Source organism: Danio rerio, chromosome 18 (assembly GCF_052040795.2).
Source record: "Danio rerio strain M-AB ecotype USA chromosome 18, GRCz13ab, whole genome shotgun sequence".
NCBI lineage: Eukaryota > Metazoa > Chordata > Actinopteri > Cypriniformes > Danionidae > Danio > Danio rerio.
Window position 1 is genome coordinate 29,324,491 of NC_141038.1, and position 21,064 is coordinate 29,345,554.

The 21,064-nt window shown below is 36.2% G+C and overlaps 1 protein-coding gene across 3 annotated transcripts in view; it reads left to right on the plus strand.

The window, feature by feature from the left end:
- Positions 1 to 1,646: 1,646 nt before the first annotated feature.
- tspan18b (tetraspanin 18b) overlaps positions 1,647 to 21,064 on the plus strand; it is an 81,248-nt gene continuing 61,830 nt past the window's right edge. For 2 of the 3 annotated variants that reach the window (XM_087291870.1, XM_087291871.1), the window contains exon 1: positions 1,655 to 2,046. The gene's annotated coding sequence lies outside the window, so the exon portion shown is untranslated. Of the gene's footprint in view, positions 2,047 to 21,064 lie in introns of all 3 variants that reach the window. The other variant, NM_001002439.2, reaches the window with a different exon arrangement.

Consider the following 21,064-nt stretch of genomic DNA (forward strand, 5'->3'; position numbering starts at 1 on the left):
TTAAATTGTTGGTTAATCCGATTGACCATTTTGAAATTCTGCCTCAACAAAAGCCCTGATTGGTTGGTATAGCATAGTTGGTATTGGTTGGTATAGCATCTACAGCAGAAGGCATCTCATTGGCGTCATCTAAGGTATAAAATATTTTATTGGTAATTAGAGATTAAAATACATAACATGTTCCTAGAAGTATAAAATGTTTTTATTAAAATGTCATTTGCAAGGTATAAACACATTTTCTTCTCACAGTGGCAGCAATGGGCAGAGAAATGCCATATTGAGAAACTGCTCCTGTGTAGGTTTACTTTCTGAAAAGCACTCAAAAAAATTATGTTTGCTGCTTGTTTAAACAACTTATTTAAAATGAGCTGAAAAGGCACACTTATTAAGAGTTTTTGGGACATCCTAATTGTTTTATCTTCAATCCACTTAAATTTGCAATGAGCTAACTTTCAAAATTCCCTCATTTTGTCCCAAACACAAATCAAAAATCACTAATGGAACCCAGCATTTTTTTACAGTGAGAGTGACCACAACATTATTTAAAATTTGACATTTCTTAAGAAATCAAGTCTTACCAGTATACAACAGCACAAACATTCTCCTTTCACTCATCTGCAAGCTAAAGTAAATTATTCCTTTTTATGGACTGCTTAAGTGGGAGAGTGTGTCTCACGTCTTCTCTTAAGAAAGCACAAATGACCCTGAAGTACCCTTTCTGTCCACCCCCACCAGCCATGATAGACCCCCTCCCTACTTGTGCTGCTCAAATCACGACACCAGCACCAGAGAGCTGACATTTCAATAACATGCAGACGACATATGCACTCACACAAAGAGACGTCTCCTCACGCTCACAGACATCTCAGAGATGAACTGTCACATGTCACAGGACTTGTAGTTAAACAACGCAGACTTTAAGAGGTGCCTTCACTTTGACGAAATTCTGAGTGTGTACCAACTCACTGTCACAACAAGTATGGACAGAATACTGATAGGGGTGGCTGGGGACAGTGTTGTCTTGATTTATTTACTCAGTTTGACTTTTCAAAGTAAAATTATTTTAAAAAATAAAATAAAATATCCAGCATGAAATGGAAATCCACTCACTGATCTTCTTTCGGCTTTGTCCCTGGTTTATTAGGGGTCGCCACAGCGAAATGAACTGCCAAATTACTCTAGCATACTGTGTTATGCAGCAGATTGACATGAAATTCATCCAATCTTTTTTATGAATGCATGTTGCTAATCTTATTTGTAAAATAAGACAACAATTGCATTTTTTCACATTTTGCTCTAAAATTAATTTTAAAATCCTGGCATCAAAATCAGACTTAATTTCCACTCTTTCACATGGACAATTAGACTGTTTAAAGCACTAAATAATTCCTGTATGACCCTATAGAGAGTTGTGTTATGACAGAAGTTGTGGTCTAGATGTGAATTGCGGCGGGATATCATGTATGCCACAGGGAATGTCAGTGTCATGACCTCTGAGGGCATGCAGACAAAGGGATCGTGATACTTTTCTTATCTGACTCGCCATCTGTGGTGGTGTTGAGGGGGGCTAGCTAGGGAAGTGAAAACAATTTGACCATTAAATCTCCGCCCACAAGTTGAACGAGCAAAGCGTTAAATTGGTGTTCGGGGAGGAGTCAGCGAGAGTCCCTCAATGTACCGACACCACAGATCTATCATTAATAATAGTATATCTATTGATCGACAGCAGCAGGAGGCGAAGAGAGTGAAATAAGTAAACTGGGCGTTGAAGTTGTAGCGGAGTGTGTCCCTCCCTCCTCCAGCCTTAACTATAGAAGCGCTACTACCAGCGAGAGGGACGTGAGATTAGGGCAGCAGTTTGGGGGTCTCTGGAATTTATTAGCAGACGCTTCAAGCTCGCTTTTGTTGTATATTTCTTCTGGATTCGTAGTAGATCTACAGGTCCGACAGTTCTTCAGTCGGGCATTCATCCACGCTAACTTACAACCTACATATTTTACCTCGTTTCATCTCTGGAGCTCCGGACAGAAGGACCCGTGTTTTGAGGTGAGATTCTCGATAAACTAAACTCTGCTGGTGTTTACTTGTGATAGCTGCTCAGTACATTATGGGTTCATTTTAGTGCAAGATTTGCGCGTTTCTTTCTGGGATCGTGCCTGGGTATCACTTCAGATGGACAGAACTACACATAAACACTCAAATAACTGCTGTTTTGTAATAGCGATGCGTTTACTCTGTGTTCACTGTTTATTTTTATTTAAGTGTATAACCTAACAATGTTTGAAAGACTTTGAAGATTTGAATCTAAAAAATAAATTTGACGCTTAAATATTTCTCTTCTGTCAGCCACAAACAAACATTTCCTCTCGCTCTTGTTTCGGCGATGACGGCGCGTGTCACCATCCGGCGGTTTCTGTTAAATCTAATTAGTTGAGTAAAGCTCGGGGAAAGTCTGGGTGGGATGAAGAGGCATCAAGCTGGCGGTTTTCCCACGGGGTGTGACATCAGGCAGCGTGTGTTGTCCAGGAGGTCCAGTCAAAACTGTAGTTTATCCCCCTCCAGACACGCAGGTCAGCAGATGGAGGCAGCTGTGCCGACGGGCATGAGTTCAGTGCCAGTCTAAATCAATCAAACCCGCGCGTCTTATACCTCGTTCATGTCTTCATTGTGTGAAATAGATAAAATAATATTGCAGGTTATGTAGGCTAATTACATTATTTCCCTTTTTGATTTTGAAATTGTTCCTCACATTATAAAAAAAAAGGTTATTATAGAACTTTTCACAAAAACGTTAGAGGAACAAAAATTAAGCTTATAGACCTATAGCACCTTTATTTTGAGAGTAAGTTATCTATCTATCTATCTATCTGTCTATCTATCTATCTATCTATCTATCTATCTATCTATCTATCTATCTATCTATCTATCTATCTGTCTGTCTGTCTGTCTGTCTGTCTGTCTGTCTGTCTGTCTGTCTGTCTGTCTGTCTGTCTGTCTGTCTGCATAGAAATTCATAATTTAACCCTTTAAGTTTCTGTGAACAAAGACTAAAATTCTCCAGGCTTTGAAACAATGCATCACCCTTAGATGAGTTATAGGGATTTTCCTGAAAACTTAACCCATGTATGAGTATTATCTTTGGCCACATTCCAAAAGCAACAAAAACAGTGCAGGGCTAGGTTAATGCATCCTGTACAATATAGCCAAAATCGACTAATCTTTAAATGCACTTAGGCAGCAAAGTTAATTGTTTGCCTGTATGCCTTCAGAAGATTGTCACTCCAGGCTACATCATTTTTAACTTTCTTTTTTTTTTAAATAAATGACTTGACATCCTGTCAAACCACATGATATGTGGTGGTATACTATAACAGATAAGATGCCATGCAGTTAGATCTTATCTAATCAGGTGTTACTGAGAAGAACTAGAATGCCTATTGAATACTTTCATGTTCCTGAATCCATTTCTTTAAGAAAGAGGATATTATTTCAAACAAAGCCCTGCCATAAATTCTCAAACCTGGTTATTGAAAGATTTGCAAGTGCACTGGCTTTAAATCTTGCATTCCGACTGTCTAACTTCATGTGTGCTGTAACTCTATATCCATTAGAGGGTTTCAGTGAATTTGTCCACCTTTTTCTGGACCCTATTTTTATAGTCTGACATAAAGGTTTGCTGCACTTGTTCCACAAAGCAGAATCGGACCAGTTTTCAATTAGTCAGGCACTTGTGCATGAAGATATTGGCTCTGGGGGATCCATTAATTCCGGCCTCTGGTGGCTTTGTAGTTTAGCTAAATGCTGATGTCAGAAGCACTCAAAGACTTCACTCACACTCACACAACTCAACATGGGCTCAAAAGTAAGACTGGAGCGTTAACCTTTACATTCTCTTGATCTTTTGCAAGGTAAAACCTTAAAATGAGGACATCAGAGACCTAGAAATAAAGTGTTTATTTAATAATGCAAGCTTTTCTCTGTTCAATGACAGAGTAATGTAACACCTTGTACACCCACCAATACTCTTTGTTACTGTAATTTGCATAATTGTCAAAAAATTAGCACTACATACACTAAATACATTTTTTACAAGTAGTTTTAAAGAAACCCAAGTACAGTGAATGAAATAAGGAATCTCACACTAGAAATTGTTGTTCTTGAAAAATCATACTCTGGTAATATTTGCTTATTTATTTTTTTTTTTTTACATATTAGGCTGGCTGGACTAGTTAGCATTTCTGTGCAGAGTTTACATCTTTTTCCTCTGGTGCTCCGGTTTCTCCCAAAGTCGAAAGACATGCAGTATAGGTGAACTGAATATATTAAATTTGCCGTAGTGTGTGTGTGTGTGTGTGTGTGTGTGTGTGTGTGTGTGTGTGTGCGTGTGTGTGCGTGTGTGTGCGTGCGTGTTTGTATGTGTGTGTGTGGGAATGAATATGTATAGGTGTTTCCAAGAAGTTTCTGTGTGGAGTTTGTATGTTCTCCCCATGTCCCTTTCCTTGGGTGTTCCGGTTTCCACCACAATAGGGTTGGGCGATGTTGACCAATTTGGCATTGTACGATGTCTAATGTGAAACATCAGGATGGACGATGCCATCATCGTCGTAGGTGGGGGCTGGAGATGCTTGTTAAATATCAATTAATTCATAACAAATTAATTAATTGTAGCGTACCATTTTCCCTCCCTGACCCATATGGTCTTTGCTTTACCCATAACCAAACCATAAATAAATAAAGTTACAAACAAATGACCACCTGTCAATCACCTTTTTTTCCGCGTGACTCTGGCAAAAAAAGGCAAAGTGATCTGTGTCGTTATAATGGCTTTTCCCACAGCTGGTGGAGGAGATGAGAGTTTGGTTTGAGTTCACTGTAATTTGTATTGTGATTGATGATAACTTTCTTATTTTATCATTATTATGAGAAAATAATTACAAGTAAAGATGCTAGGGCTCGACCGTTTTGGTCGCATATGCGCCCAAAATTTTATCTATGCGACCTAAAGATATATTTGGAAGCATTTGTGCTAGTGCATAAAGTTTCACTGTTTTCATGGCAAAATCTTCAACGCGTGCACAGATTTAGGAGACATTTTTGCAGAATGCATCTTTGCACCTAAAAACTCCAAACAGGAACAAATTAAAATAGATGTTATGTGAACTTTCTGAAGTAAAAAAAGCCCACAATGCTTGCCCCGCCTTTGTACTCTTCTTATTGACTCTAGAACTGAAAGTGAATGGATTGGTTAATATCAGCTGTCAATCACTCAGTCAATGCCTTCTGCCTTCAAATGACAGGAGCCACAACCACAAAAATGTGAAGTGCTGAAGATGAGAGAATGAAAATAACAGATTTTGTTTTAGAAACCACCTACAGTTACCAATAATGACACATCCTGTTAATGATCATGCGCTGAATGTTAATCCCTTATTTACACTTTTCCAAGAGACTTCCAGTGGCTTCAAGCTCGCTATGAAAATAACTAAAGCATTCACTGTAAAGTCTGTGGGAAGGAGTTTGAAGGTAACAGCATTTGCCACTGAATCTACACATTTTAAATGCAAGAGGTATTGTATAATCCTTCATTTAATCCTCACGATGCTGTCAGCCGTGCAAGTGGCAGCTATATTTAAAATTTAACATGGCTCATGAAAAGACCGTTATTGCTATTACGATGACATGCAAAAAATAGGTCATTTATCAATATAAATGTGGGGCGGGGTGATGGATCGCAATGCCGGCTCAGCACCGTGAAGTGTATCGGCCAGCGGCGATGGACGATGGCATCATCTATCAGCCTAACGCTAGTTGGCGGTTCATTCATGTGGCGACCTCTGAAATAGAGACTGAATCAAAGGAAAATTAATCAATGCATGAATTTTTTCAATGTAATAATAATTTTAAAATTAATTTATTGATTATCATTCAAAATGACTATGCGAAAAAGAAAATGAATGAATGAATGATTATCATTCATTCATTTTCCTTTGGTGTAGTCCCTGATCTATCAGGGGTCACCACAGTGGGAAAAATGCCTAAGTAATTAATTAATTAATTAATTTTTATTTTTAAAGTTTTTGTATGATTACAAATAAGTTGTTTCTTTTAAGAGACATGTCTTATTTTCTCCTGTATATTTACTATTGCTCTTTAATAAAGAAAAACAAAAGTTTCTCAGATTACTCAAATAATTTAAGGAATCATAAGTAGAATACTTGATTACTAAAAATAAATCAATAGCTAGAGCTCTACACTTGCCAGCAGCTAGCTCTCTGCAATTCTCACATGGTAGCCCACTAAAGCTAAGCAGGGCTGTGTCCAGTCAGTACCTGGATGGGAGACCACATGGGAAAGCTACTGTAGGTTGCTGCCAGAAGTGGTGTTAGTGAGACCAGCATGGGGCGCTCATCACTGTGGTCTGTGTAAGTGCTAATGCCTCAGTATATAGCTGCGGTCATACTGGACTTTTCTCCCCATAGACTTCCATTCATACGCACGCGAATGCGTCAGACTGAAAACGCAGGGTCATGCCTTAAGTTTTGCAGGTTGCTGCAGTGCAAAGTTTAAGCTTAGTGAACTCTTACCTGCAAAATCGCATCACTTGACTGCGTGAGACCAGTCGAGTTTCAAAACATGAATTTTAAACAATTTAAAACATAAACAAGAAATTTAAAACATGGAGCAATCGCTTCCTTTTTTTAATGTCTAATAATCTTGTTTAACCCTGCCCCTTTTTGCAGTGCCGCACGACAGAATTTCGCAAACTCAAACTCTAGTGTGACTGTAACTTATTTCAGTGATAATAATCAGTATATTAACCAATAAATAAAAAGAGTTGAGCTTTAACCCTGGCCTAATTGTTCGTCATGGTCTCCTAACCATCTCCATGTGTAAATTAGCTTCATCACTCTGTCTCCTCCTTACCAATCAGCTGGTGTGTCGTGTGGGGTCTGATGCAATATGGCTGCTGTCGTGTCATCCAGGTTGATGCTGCACACTGGTGGTGGATGAGGAGGTTCCCCCCGAAATGTGTAAAGTGCTCTGAGTGTCCAGAAAAAGCGCTAAATAAATGTAAGGAATAGAAAAATACACTTGAAAACATCAACATTTGAAAATAAAGACTAAAATAGTATTTGTTATTATAAACATGATTTTTTTTTGGTTTAGATTTATTTGTCATTAATTAGTAATTTTCCAAATAATTAAAAAAAATAAATCATTTTGTTGGCTATTTGCATTAGACTAACCTACAGTAAAACAAAGCTGAATACACTGAAGCAGATGTGAAATTGAAAAGACTGAAACAGTATTTTCTTGAAAAACATATTTCAATAACCTTTTTTTCTTTCACAACTTAAAAAAAGCATTTCTACAGTCGAGCAGGAAGGAAAGTGGTTGATTGATTCAGATATGGAAGAAGGGAGTCTGTGTTGTTCTGCTTCAATAGACACAAAATCATTCAGTCGCCAAGCATTGAGCTACTGGAAATGAATCTTTGGTTCTTCATAGTGGGAAGTCCCCGTTGAGAGCAAGAGGCATGTCTCCTGGCTGTAATATTAATATCAGTTGACATGGCGGCAAATGAACTGGTCGACAGGGCTGGTTTGATCTCCACTGCAGTTCCCAGATCTCTAATCGGCGCAGGTGATTCATTCCACCCTGAGCTCTTATCCCGCCTCCAGTGAAATGCCCTTATTGACAGCCGAGCGAAGGCCCTGCGAGGAAAGGAGGTCAAGTCATCACTTTCTTCCAAGTTTCAGGCATCAGAGCTACACGAGCTGGCAGTTTGTAGTCTGCAGAGGATCTGGAATGAGATAGAGTATCTATTGCCTTGAAAAGAAAATTGCTTTTCCCCCCCATTTGCTGGAGGACTCTCATCTAATGCGTGTGACATGGGGTGCTTCACCCGGTAATGGGTTTTGGGGCCTCGTTGCCTCTGAGACATGAAATTTGCAAAGGAGCTGTGTAGATTAATTACCAAGAAGAATATATGTTCTTTAGTCATATGCTACATACCAATTTATTTACTTATACTACATCCTAGAAGTGTGTACTTTTTTTGGGAAGAAAAAGTATATACTTTTGAGAGTGACAGAGGAATATGCAAGCTTTAACAGACCTTTATGTTGCTTAGTTACTTGCCCTGTCAATCATCTTGTCACATCATCCACCTTACTTTCATATTAGATTTATTACCATATATTGGAGATGCAGCAGTAATCTGCCACTTACTGGTGTTTTATGCAGAGAAATCTCAGGCGTTTGCATAATTAAACATTCTTACGTTAATGACCAAACATGTCTTTATAAAAGTTCCTATTGTTGTTTAAGATGAAATATAATACTGAAAATGTATAATAAATATATTCCAGAAGGTAAGATATTATTTAAGAATCATTCAAACATCTTTAACAAAGTTTCTCCCTCTCACGTGTCCACCACCTTTACAGTTTGTTTACTTTTGTTTGTAGTTCTGATCAAATTGACATTTAATTCGCAATGCATTGGGGGTAATATTAAGTATTATTATCTATTAGAGTACCCATGTATCTGCACTTCAACTTATTTTTTAATAAACCACCCGGGTAACTGTGGAATACATATTTAAACATATTATGATTTAAAACAAACTAAATCTACTTTCGAATACTAGTAATGTTGGCATATTTGGCATACTTGGAATACTAGTAAGTAAGCATGTTGCAAGTGTGACCTGTTGCTGCAGACCTTCAGTTGTGAAAGTGTAGACCTTTAAGTTGTTTCCTTGTGCTTTTGAAGGCTTTGAGAAACTTTAGAGGATGCAGCTGAGGTCCTCAGAGTTCATTCAGGGGTCCAAGGATGTCCAGTGACCCTGGTGAATAACAGGACCTCTTTATCAAGAGGAAACAGACTGCTTGTTTGTGTTTAGCATAAGTAGAACTAATGCTTATCTATTATTCAGGCAATTTTCTTCAATATTAGTGTGCCAGAGATGTAATAAGGTGAAAGTATGCATAAAACAAGCTGGTCCTACTGATAGCCAAGGCTCTCACAGTCATTATTTAGTCTTTATGCACAATGAAATACAGATTTTAGAAGCGTATTGATTTCTTATGATTTAGATGGAGGGAGTTGGTGTTGCTGGTGCATCTGTTCAAAAATGTTATTTTATTAAATATCAGCATTTAATTGCAGATATAAATCCTGCTACAGGTCTGGTGATTAAGCAAGTATAAAGAATAATAGATGGAACAGACTGGAGTCAAGACCTCATTTAGATGCTTATTAAATGTAGAGATTAAGACTTTCATTTGAAGAGTCCGCATAATGATTAGCTGAAGCAGTAGGCGGCTGGTATAAAGCTTGAGTTTTAGCTGGAATATGTTGGAGTATTCATACATAAAGGCAAAATTAGCACTTATACGAAATGTTTATTCTTTTTCACAATATTTAAAATATTAAGTTTATGTTTAACAGAGCAGGAAAAGTTTCACATTATTTCCTATTATGCTGGATCTTAATGTCTTCTGGGGCAAGTCTTGTTTTCTTTAGTTTGGCTGAGCTAAAAACTGTTTTTAATAATAAAAACATTTTTAAGTTCAATGGTATCAGCACAATTTGTTGAAAAAAAAAAATTAAGAATTAAAAGGGCAATTTTTCTGACAAAATATTATATAATTTAATATTCATTCATTTTCTTTTCGGCTTAGTCGATTTATTACTCAGGTGTCGCCACAGTGGAATAAACCACCAACGTATCCAGCATATGTATGTTTTACGCAGCGGATGCCTGTCCAGCCACAATTCAACACTGGGAAACACCCCACATTTGCGATCATACACCCAATTCACCTATACTGCATGTCTTTTTACTGTTACAGTTAAATTATGTTTTGTTTAAGGTGATTTGTGAAAATATGGTCTTACTGCTAATGATTACTATATTTATTTATTCATTGTAATATTTTATATCTTTTTTACAGTATGAAAAATTTTACAGGGATAATAATGCTGAAGATTTTGGTTAAATTACTTGTAGACCATTTAAGATATCAACACACAGAAATCCATGAGCTTCCTGGGCTGAGTAAAATGGCTCTGTTGATATGTCTTGTTTTTTTCATGACATTTGTGTTTCATGACACAGTGAGTTGATTCTCTCGATATAGGCTCACATTGTGTAAAGAAATGTCCTGATTTCTGTTCCTCCCTTTGACACAGTTAAACTCCTCTCTACTCCTGACTCAGGCATATTTGGTGTGCTTCTGATCTTTCTCTTTTTTTCCATTCTCATTCCAGCAGACGTTTATTCCCCAGATTTCCCCCCCCTCCTCTGGGTTTTGGTTTTGGTAACAGTTCTGCGGTTGCTCCTGTGTATTCAACTGCACATAGCAAACTGAGAAGCCATTACTCCACAGACAGACATTGCTTTGTGGGAAGCGTTTGCTAGGTTTTATCCTGTTTCTGTGTTTAGATGCTCACTACTGTTTTGTGCTCTTTAGAGATGATCAAGAAACACACTGTTCTGTCTTTGAATGCCACCCACACAAGGACATTAGCATGCATTCACGCAAACACACGCTCACAGCAAAGTGGATGAGCACAGCTGGTCTGAGTGTGTTTAAGGTCTTTGATTCTCCAATTAATTAAAGGGATGTTCTGTTTAGGTTCATGCATTGCATTCTGGACATTGAACCAATGATCATTTTGCAATTGATATATCTGAAGCTGAATGAAGCTTGCTGATATTTAGTAGAGATGGAGATGATGGTTTGAAGGAATTGTTCGGTGTTTCATTACTCACCCCCAGGCCATCCAATATGTAAATGGCCTGCTTTATTTAGCAAAGAAAGAAAGAATTATGGTTTTGGTAAAACTCCCAAGAATTTTCTTTATCTAATCTGAGTGAACAGGGCTCAACTTAGACCATTATTTATAATCCAAAAATTGATGCAGGACCACAGAACCTTTGTTTAACCATTAGCCATAACCAATACATTTGATGAACTATAAGATTAACAATAACCTTTGATTAAACCATAACTGTCAATTTATTGACATTGAAATTTTTACATCCACTGAAAGCTGAATAAATAATATTTTTATGGTATGTATGGTTTGTTAGGACAGGGGCATATTTGGTGTAGATTTCCTATCTGAAGTGAGTCCTTCAGATTCATCAACACGCATGATCGCGTTCATCAAATTAGCTTAAACTAAGCGTTATAAAGTATGGCTGTATTTTACAAGCAAGGATTTTGACACAGCTACGTAAAACTTATGAAATGTGAGGGCTCATAGATGCAGCTTAAAGGCAGAGAATAGGGCTTCATCTGCCACTTTCACTTAAGTACATTTCCATGGACACCAATACTCCGCTTTTATGACTTAGATAATACTGATTATGAGTCTACCATGTAAGCAGCTATTTTGATTACCTTAAAGGATCACACAAGTCCCGAAATGCAGAGGTTTTTCTTTCCGTTCGTCATGTGGTATCAAATTCCATTAAAACATCCTGAATGAAAATATGCTGACTAAAGGTGAACTGCTGAACTGCAGTTAAAGTCTAAAGATTAAAAATGAAACACCCGAAATTGCATGAAACTCTGGAGGAAAAGCAGAAAAGCCTGCTAATGCAACATTAATTGTTTTATACTGAAACTTTCCTTCTAAAAGTGTGTCCTTAGTCTTATCCAAACTTCTTTGCACGTTAAACACACGCAGGGCTGGAGCAAGCTAACCTGGTGCTCTAGGCAAGCGACAATCACGCCACCCTCAACCCAAAAGTGAAAAAGAAAGTGACTGGTTTGCTGATGAAAGCAAGGACCGTGAGAGAGAGGGTGGGTGTAGCTGATGAAAGTAAAGACCGGGGGGTTCGCTCACTATTCTGCTGCCCGAGGTAGCTGCCTAGGTTGCCTCTATGTGCACGCACCGTCCCTGAACACACATTGACCACAACAGGAAATAAAAACAACTGCAACTGCGTTATTTGCGTTATTTTTTTAACGCATTAAATATTTTAAATTAATCACATGCGTTAACGCGCTAATTTCGACAGCCCTAATTTTAACCCATTCAGTGTATTTTTTTGGCTATTGGCAAAAATAAACTCATGCAACATAAGTTATTTATGTTTATTATTTAGTTTCGAACTAGATTTACGTGTTATTACAGATTCAAAGTAATTCACATTACCTTTATTATAAAAAAATAAAGCTCTGCTCACACTGGGATTTCAGCTAGGATTTGGTCTTTTGAGACAAATTTGGAAAATTCTAAAAGATTTCTAAAATCCTAAGCTGTAATCTGTGATCTTTAATCGTTGGTTTGATACTCTCACCAACAACCGCTTAATGGCCCTTGCAATTAGATTTTCCTTTCGACTGAGTTCTGTGTATGAAATGTTCTGACACTTTCCTGCAGTGTGACATAGCTGTGATGAGCGTCAACCCAAGATCCAATAGGAGAGCTGAATTTGATGACGCAACTTCAAACCACCGCGGAAAAACATCAAAACATTTTTTTTCTTCCCTATTTTATTATTAAAGCACGCTGTGTGCAAAATTGTCACTACAATTTATCTTTGCTGTTAGGAATCATTTCAGAATGTGGGATAGTGAAAATGGATGACATCAAACTTTTTGGCACATTTTTATTGTTATTCAGTCTATACCTTTACCTATACCTTTTAACAACATATTCTTGCCTCGGTTCAGCTCTGGAATGCATGTTCACGACTTTCCCAACATGCTTATGTCATGAGAGAGGTCATGAACTAAATAGTGTTGCAAATGTGAACTGCAGATTGGGACCACGAAGCATAAATATGGATTTAGGCTTGTAAAAAAGTCAGTTGAGCCTTATTTACTTGCATTAAATGAAGGAAAGTTGTAATCTGAAATTTTAATTTATTTAAGACTAAATGAAAAAAACTTACATATCGAATGGTCTAAGGTTGAGTAAATCAGGGGTCACCAGTCTCAGTTCTGGAGGGCCGGTGTCCCTGCAGGGTTTAGTTCCAACTTGCTTCAACACACCTGCCCGAGTGTTTTGACTATGCATATAAGACCTTGATTAGCTTGTTCAGGTGTGTTTGATTAGGGTTGGAGCTAAAATCTGCAGGACACCGGCCCTCTAGGAACAAGTTTGGTAATCCCTGGAGTAAATGGTCATGAATATTTCAGTTTTTGTTTTGTGAGTTTGAATAAGCAGCCTTATCTTATGAGGGAACATAACTATTTTGCGTTCCATCAGTTTTAAGCATGGGCTAATTTACCTGCTTCTCCTGCTTATTAATCCACTACTTGTTTGAATAAATTGATGAAAAGAGAGAACCTTCCTTGTCCTCAATGTGTGACAGTGACTTCATGTTTACTGTTTTAAAATATTTTTAATGTTTCTCAAAATAAAATATATATTCTGTATAAAGGGGAAAAAGTTTTTTGTTTTTTACCCAAACATTTAAAAAGAAAATATATTTTAGAGCAGTAATCCCAATATCTTGAAACCCTGATATATTTGTATGCAAGGTTATACGTCAGAATCTTATACAGCTTTAAATTTAAAAAAGGGGGCGTGGCACCCAACCCCACCCCTTAACCGTCCTTGGGTGATGAGCAAATCAAACAAAATTGTATGAATGAAATCGAACGAATTTATACGAATATAACACCAAGTAAAGATACAAACTGCCGTAAGATCATGTCGGAATAACAGAAATGGCATGATATTTTGGGCCAGGCGCTAAAACGAAGCAATTATTTGTCGGATTTGATTTTTATCTGTTTAGACAAGCTGCTATTAAAATTCAGAAATCATGAGTACTACAGTGAGAAACACTTAGACATAAACAGGTTATATGTTGTTTTTGCTAGATTTCATCACCATTATGCTTCATGAATAATGCATTAGTGCATCATATTGGAGTGCTTCAGGATAATAACAATGCTCCTGCATTACAAATGAATCATATTTTTATCAATTTAGCCTGTAATTTCACAGAACATTAGAAGGCTTTAAACAAGAAAAGGGTAAAATGATTAAAGTCAGACAATGTGAACTGCGTTAAATATACACATTACCAGTCAAAATTGCACTCACTAAGTAGTTTACCTATTTTTTGTTCTTCAATGAACCTTTTAGTGATAAGATCTTAAAATAACTTTTTTCTTAGTATGAGGAATGTTTTATTGATCTTAAACCACCTTTCCCACTGTAAAAAATATTATGCCAAGCAAAGACTCCATGTTCAAATATCTTTATAGAACAATTAAGGAAAATAGAGAAGCTTTTTTTTAATCGTGTATGCCCTTCAAGGTTGTATTTATTTGCAAACATTATCCGTACAACAAAAAGAATTTATAGTGAATAATATGTAAACTCTTTTCTATCTCTGATTGTAAAGCTGATTGTTCTGCAGACTTTACTTCACCCTTCACTGTCAAAAAGCAGACTGCAATGTTAAAGAAACATTTCTTATTATTTGTGTTACTATTATTTTGGTGTAAATCAAACATATATATATATATATATATACAGATAGATAGATAGATAGATAGATAGATAGATAGATAGATAGATAGATAGATAGATAGATAGATAGATAGATGTGTGTGTGTGTGTGTGTGTGTGTGTGTGTGTGTGTGTGTGTGTTTGATTTACACCAAAATAATAGTAACACAAATAACATTAAGAACATATTTATATGTGTGTATGTGTATATATATGTGTGTATAAATATGTTTGTTTGATTTCCAACAAAATAATACTAATACAAATGATAGTTTTTTTATCATTATTTGTGATGTCACAAATAATAACATCACATGACCACACAAACACAGCCACACACTGTCATGTGCTCGTCTGAGCAGTGCACGTCGGAGGGTTTATCAAGGATGTACTGCTGGATCGCATCTCACTTGTTAAACCTGATATTTAATTAATCTTGTCTCTAACTAAAAACTCTTCGTTCTTTTATATCTATCAGGTAATGCGTCACAGCATCAGTACACTGCTTTAATTTTTCACTTTCACACTAGTAATTTTAGTGAAAACCTCAGACACTGTTGGTTGTGCACCCTTTTTACCGAACAACCTCCCGCAGAAAAAGTGATTGACAGGTGGTAGTTTGTGTGCAACTTATCTTTATTTATTTATGATTTGTTTATGGGTAAAACAAAGACCATGCGAGTCAGGTAGTTGAAAGGGTAAGCCACAAATAATTAATTCGTTATGAATTATTATTAATTAATTGTTCATAAATAATTAATTAACCTCCGCCTATGACGACGATTAGATGTCTAACGATGCCAAATTGTTCGACATCGCCCAACCCTAATATATATGAGTTAATGTCGGAATTATTAGCCTCCCTTTGAATTTTTTTCTTTTTTTTAAATACTTCCCAAATTATGTTTAACAGGGTCTCATAATATTTTTTCTTATGGAAAAAGTCCATTTGTTTTATTTCAGCTTGAATAAAAGCAGTTATTCATTTTTTTAAACACCATTTTAAGGACTAAAATATTAGCCCCTTTAAGCTAAATTTTTTAAATAGTCTACAGAACAAACCACCGTTTACCAACATTAAACAATGCTTAATTATCCTAACCTGCCTAATTAACCTAGTTAAGCCTTTTAATGTCACTTTAAGCTGTATAGAAATGCCTTAAAAAATCTAGTAAATTATTATTTACTGTCATCATGGCAAAGATAAATTACACCAGTTATTATAAATGAGTTATTAAAACAATTATGCTCAGAAATGTGTTGAAAAAAATCTTCTCTCCGTTAAACATATATATGTATATATATATATATATATATATATATATATATATATATATATATATATATATATATATATATGTGTGTGTGTGTGTGTGTGTGTGTGTGTGTGTGTGTGTGTGTGTGTGTGTGTGTGTGTGTGTGTATATATATATTCTCCCTGGTATAAAAGCTCAAAAGGACAGCACTTAATTGAAACAGAAATCTTTTGTAACAATATATATATATATATATATATATATATATATATATATATATATATATATATATATATATATATATATATATATATATATATATATATATATATATATGCTTCTGCTGTCACTCCTAATAGAATGAATAGATCTTTGCTGTATAAAGATAATGATTTCTTTAAAAAACAAAACTTACTGACCTCAAACTCTTGGACAGAACAGTAGTAGTTCAATGCACTCTGGATATTCTCCTACATACCCTCAAGAAGTGCTTCCGTGGACTCTTTGTAAACATTCTTGAAGCAGTTCACATCATGCATGCCTGAGATATGCTACATGCTTTTCCTTCACACTCCATTTAATACCATTTTAAGTATAATTTCAGCTTTGTTTATCTGTGTTTTAAACATAATTTGAAGCATTTAAGCATAAATATTTTAGAAACTGTTCAAACTTAAGACTGGTCGTGTGTACAACATTCCCATCAGATTGATGAAGAACCACAAAGCTTTCAAACATTATAACTGACAAAGCCATAATTGAATTGACATAAAAACATTTGTATAGCAGTGTTCGTGTCAGCTACAATACATGTCCGATCCTCCTCAACACGTCCCCAGTGTGCTCGTAATGTATTTGACAACTTCCTCCCACCACATCAGATGCCACTTTAGGCCTGGTGTTTAACAGCAGATTAAGTTGACATGTTCTGTACTTTTTAGTTTTACTCCTCGTGATTTTTTTATGAGCTGCAATAAATTTTTCAGCCGGGCTTCCTTACCCATATGTGGCTTTCAGCAGATTTGGTGGGTCACTATAGTCGTCCTGTGGCTTTTAGGAGTGCATTGAGAAATTGGAAGTCTGCTCGCTTAAAGTTCAATGCTGAAAACGTCTTCTTTAATCATGAGATAACGCAATCACAGTTAGGTGGTGTATTGTCACATTGTGTGGTCATTAATGAGGAAATGACACGTTTCTCAATTCAAGCTGCTGAGGAAATATTTAGGGCAATGATATCATTCCCTACTGATTAGGCTGGAGAATAGATGAAATAGACCATGAAGTCTAATCTCTTCCTTTCCTAATCTCTGCTCGTATTTGGAAACTGCCCGAGGAAAAGACTGAGCACTCTTCAAAGGTAGCAAACGCTTTGTGTGAGCGTCATTTGCATGTTACTGATTATTTTAACATAAATTGAATCTGCCAGCTTGCGTTTTTTGATGGCGGAGAAAACGGGATTGCGCAGGACAGAAGGTTATAAGATGTTTATTTTGATTCGGCACCACATTTTTTGGGGGGGGGTCTGTGATTGGCAACTTAAATCCTCGTCCAGGTCGAAGGCAGAGAGCATCAGGAAATAATAAACCCGGGCTTGTGTCCCAATAATTAGTCACATGTCCTTGTGCCAGCAAGTGGCCATATTACGTGGATTTAATTACAACCACCTGCTTGAGACGGTAAGACTGAAAACATCAGGCCCAGCAGTTGAGGCGAGTCTCCAGCTGTTTGCTCTTTCGCGATAATCTTATGATTGGCAAGTTGCAATGTTTTTCTTAGGTCATGCGAGACCATGGTATATGAGATGGTGTAAATCAACCGAAAAAAGATATTTCACTGCTGCGACTTTGCCTGCCAACAGCTTTTAGAGAAATATATGAGATGTGCCCTTGTCAAATAAAACTCCATTAACATAGAACAATCGAAATGGAACTCAGTGGCTTCATTGTTTTTCTAGCATTCGGAAAAATGAACAGCAAATAAACAGTTGAGATTAATTATTGAGAAAGTAAACTAGAGTTATTTGCTGCATGCCAAATTCTTAATTTATTTGTGGGGGGAAAGCCGGAATTTTCCATTGTTTGTCTTGAATAATTGTCAGTTTGTTTAGCTGTAAAAACCTTTCTTTGTAAAGCTGACATAAATGTATTTTCTTTAACCAACCAAATATTGTCTTTCATTTTCAGTGCATGTCAAAACATTATTATAAAACTGAACATTTTCATTCTCATACTTTATTATTTTCCTCTAACTTTGGATGACTTTAATTGTAAAACACAGTCATCAACATTTGATTTATTTTAATAAGGTACTGTTAAACGAGTAAAATGGTGCACACATCTCATTATTCACTGTTTTTGTCACACCACACTGATCAAAGCTCAGATTTTTAGTTTGAAGTTGATGCAATGATAAAGACCCTTTGAGTTCCCATAAGCCCTTAATATTGTGCCTCACTTACTTACCTGGCCTTTGAAGTTAGATCCGATTCTGTGTCTTTTTAAATAGCTTATGAAATGTGATTTGCAGCTTTTAAAAGCACAGTTAACTCAAAAATGAAAGTCTTGTTATCTTTTAAGCATTCTTAATCTCACTTTGAAAGAATATCCTGCTGAAGTGTGTGGCAGGCCAGGGAGCTGCAGCACAGGGCACATATATTTCATTGCGTATATATTTCATTGCATATTGACTTGATTTGAAATCTGTAGAATGAGATCCAAGGACCAGTTTAAGAAATTAACATCAACAAAAATGCTTAACAAAGTCAAGATTGAGGGCCATACAAATTAACAAATAATAAAAAAATGGCTATGCACAATTAAAGTAAATGTGGAATGGCTCTCACAATTCAAGTGCATTGTGAAAATAAATGAAAAGTTTATTTTCAGTCAGGCACTACATTATGACATATATGACCAATGAATGGGCACTCATGAGTGGAACCTTCATTCATCAGTCATACATGACATAATGTTTCTGTTCACTCCTTAACTGTGACATCGGGTGAACATTTTACACATTTTGGTATGATTATATAGGTCTTAATGAAAAGTCTGTAACTTACTTTAATATTTAAATAAACACAATTTTACCCTGTCAAAAATACCTCAATAGTTATGTCAAAATAACAGGCATTGACAGAAAATATTGGAAAATTTATGCACCATTTTTAATATATATTTCTTGTCCCCATTTATTCACCTTTTGTTTTAACTTTCTAGTAACAATTCTCCAAATGGTTATGTGTAAACCTTTAATCAAACATTTTGGTATGTTTTGTGTAATTTTGTGCAATTTCAAGACTAAGAAGCAAGCCAAATTTGACATTTTCTGTATTGTCTGCATTTTTCTCTGCAAGCAGGTCAATAAACTTAAACTCAACAAAAACAAAGTGTCATTTAGAACAATGCAGTGCAAAAGCAGATCTGGACTGAGTCAAAAGGATTCATATTATCTGTGTTGCCTTGTTTAAGCTTGTTTTGGAGGGCAGAAACTGAATTTCGAGAGCTGGCTAGAGGCCTTCAGAGGCAATTGAAGACACATGGAACAAGCATCAGCCTACAAGATCAGTTGTAAACGGCATGTTTTACCTTTCATCTAATGAACAACTGCAGAACTGTACCACCTAGGGATATGCTTCAGTACAAAACCAGCTTTAAAACAAATCTGTGTTAAATACAGATAGGATTAGGAGTTAATTGACTGTAACATGTCCCTTTGGTTTCAAGGCATGCCTCTTGAATACTGTTTGAGTCTTTTTTTTTTTTTTATGAAACTTGATTCATTGTTTTGACAATAGCTGACGACCCTTTCTAAAACATTTGCTTCTCTGTTATACATCTACAGATGCCATTTTTGTACAAAAAATTATTGTGATACTGTAAACTACATGTAAGACCGAGATGTGTACTTTCTCAGCATATTCGTTTGTTGTCTCGCTGCTTATCCATCATCTTTTGTAGTGGAAACCAATTGACTTGTGTTCCTACTGAGAGCTCTACTTGGATGCCCTCCAAATGATCTCATGTTCCATAGTTTCTCGGACTCCTCCTCATGTGCCATAAATCATTGTGATGTAATCTTTCACACTGCCGTTCCCACAGCTGGTGAGCTCAAGTGCTCGAATGTTGTCTAGTGCCCAGTTAACCTCAAGGTTTTACATCCCAGAGCAGAGGCGACCACGTTGACCTTTTGTATTCTGGTGATGCACATTCACTGACTTTATTTCTGAAATTTCCATTTATTCTGCCTGGGGACTTTAAGGTTACGGCCTGTTTGTGGAGTGTTTATTATGGAAGCTTGTTTCCACCGTGGAATAAGAAAAACCCTGACTTTTTTCTTGGAATTGTAAGCTGTAAACTCAAAGTTAGCGTTGTGCAATTCCATCCTTTTCTCACAGAATTCAGAATCGACATCTCATGAATCAAAATTCTCCATAAGAACTCTGAATTTATATCTATATATACTGATATTTTAAAATGTAGGCTTCTTTAAATTGTACGCTCATATTTCAAAATCACTAATAAATCGATTTTTGTCCTTTCCGATCCTGAACCGATTTTTTATTTAAATGTAAATTTTTTTTTCCCCCTATAAATTTTTAGTTGCCAATTTTTTTTTGCCCTATAACTATATAAGTTTCCCTAGAAGTTTCTCATAAAAGTTACAATTTCACAGATCTAACCTTTTTTTAAGAGAATCAAAATCTCACAATCTTGACCATTTTCCTTATAATTCTGAGTTAGTATTAAGTGAGGTTTGTCTGCTTTCTTGCAATTTATGTTTTTATTACTTGCTAAATAAGGTAAATCTCACTTTTTTCCTCTCACAATTATGATAATAGGGCTGCATGATTGATCATATTTTTATCATGATAATCATATTTTTTTTAATGGGCAGGGTTTACGGATTTAACTTTGGCATGACTTGAGTGTTTAGATTGTAAGAAGCTTTTTTTAAGGAATCTGATGTTGCTCACATGAGTGGATGGTTAAAACAATAGTCCAGAGCAGTGTTTCTCAACCACATTTCTAGAGGACCACCAACACATGATTTGGATATCTCCTTTGTCACACCCATTACAGGTCTTTCAGTCTCTGCTAATGAGCTGATGATCTGAATCAGGTGTGTTTGCTTAAGGTGACAGGGCTCCGTCTGAAATCACCTACTACTCAGTGGGTACTGAATTTGAGTTTAAATGTACTACTCTGTCATTAGAAAATTATGTTCTCTGCAGTAAGAATGTCATTAGTATGAATTGAACTCGAAGGTACTAAATTCGCCATTTTGTCATCATCACATAACCTACTCTTGTCAGT